At 34.5% G+C, this 1,840-nt stretch overlaps 1 protein-coding gene across 2 annotated transcripts in view; it reads left to right on the forward strand.

Moving 5' to 3' along the window:
* Positions 1-1,840, forward strand: part of TMEM135 (transmembrane protein 135) — a 243,075-nt gene that overhangs the window by 100,947 nt on the left and 140,288 nt on the right. The gene's annotated exons all lie outside the window — the stretch shown is intronic.

Genomic DNA, 1,840 nt, shown 5'->3' on the forward strand with positions numbered 1-1,840 from the left:
CATTATCCTTCCTGTGTCTGTAACTTCTTCCATCTTACTGACTACTTCTACTAAGCCATTAAAAACTTGTCTAAGTCTTTTATCCTCAAAATATCCTGTTGTCAATTTTCTCTCAACTCTGCTCCTCCTGGCAACAACTCAGTCTCATTCCTCACTTTTATTGTGAAACTTTTTGCAAGAGTTGACTCTTAACACAGACTTCATATCCTCTTATTCAGTCCTCAACTATGTTCTTACATATACCACTCTATTAAAATTGTAAAGTATTTGACCTCTTTGCAAAACTGGATACTAGGGATTACTTGTTCCTTTAAAAGTTAAAAAAAAAAGTTTTGATCAAGGATTTACAAGTAGTTTAAACCGTCAAATAGTATGCTGCAGACTAGTAGAAAAAGAATAGTACTCTTATTTACTTGTTCCACTGCCTGAGTCCCACAACCCAGAGGCAGCTACTTGTAACTTTTTCCTTACTTCTTCTGTTATTTGCTTCCTTATAACTAAATTAATATGTTTACACTGCTATTTATGTTACACTGATCACACTGATTTTGTACACATACACCAGTTTCCTTACAGTTTCCTCTAGTTTCTTATCCCTTCTTCACTCTGCATTTCTTTAGATGTGCATTCACTTTTTACATTTAAATTCTCTCTTTTTTTGTTGTTCATATACTAATTCTTAAAAATTTGTTTAGTAGAGCATGCTTTGAATTATATTTTCGATTAATAAAGGTTGGAAATGCATTCCTCTTATACCAGATTGAAAAATAAAAGACATATTGAACAGAGGAACTTGCATCTTCTCTTTTCTCAATCAGACTCTCATGTAATCTTTTTCTTTCAGCCTCACGTGCCATCTTACTTGTCTTTGAACATACCAAACATGATCCTACCTACTGGTCTTTGTACTTACTGCCCATTCTGACTGGAATACTCCTGTTATGGACTGAATATTTGTGTTCCCCAAAATTCATGTCAAAACCCTCTCCCCCCAGTGTTATGGTATTAGGAGGTGGGGCCTTTGGGAGGTAATTAGGATTAGACGAGGAGCCCTTATGAATGGGATTAGTTCCCTTGTAAGAGTGCAGAGAGAGCTTGCTTCTCTTTGTTCTCTGCCATGTCAGGATACAAACAAGATAGTCATGTAAAATCATCTATAGTAACCAGGAAGCAGGTCCTCATCAGACACCGAATCATGAATGGAAAACAGTGTGTTTTCTTCTAAGAGTTTTATAGTTTTAACTCTTACATTTAGTCTTTGATCTCTTTTGAGTTAATTTTTGTGTATGGTATAAGGTAAGGGTTCAGCTTCATACTTTTGCAGGTATTTTCCCAGCATCATTTGTTAAGAAGACTGTCCTTTCTCCACAGAATGGTCTCGGTACCTTTATAGAATATCATTAGACCATATACAAGGGTTTGTTTCAGGCTCTCTCCTATTTCATTGGCCCATATGTCTGTCTTTATGACATATCTTTATGATTACTGTAGCTTTAAAGTAAGTTTTGAAATCAGAAGGTGTGAGTCCTCTAACTTTGTTCCTCTTTTTCAAATTATTTTGGCTATTTGGGGTCTTTTGGGTTCCATATGAATTTTAGGATGGATTTTTGTATTTCTATAAAGAAGTCATTGAAATTTTGGTAGGAATAGCATTGACTCTATAGATCATTTTGGATAGTATTGACATCTTAACAATATTACGTCTTCCACTTCATGAACACAGGATGTCTTTCCATTTATTTATATGTTTCTAGATCTCTTTCAGCAGTGTTTTATAGTTTTCAATGAACAAGCCTTTTGCTTCTTTGGTTAAATTTATTCCTGTCTTTTATTTTAATAT

The sequence above is a fragment of the Lipotes vexillifer genome, unplaced genomic scaffold (assembly GCF_000442215.2).
Source record: "Lipotes vexillifer unplaced genomic scaffold, Lipotes_vexillifer_v1.1 scaffold771, whole genome shotgun sequence".
In the NCBI taxonomy this organism is placed as follows: Eukaryota; Metazoa; Chordata; class Mammalia; order Artiodactyla; family Lipotidae; genus Lipotes; species Lipotes vexillifer.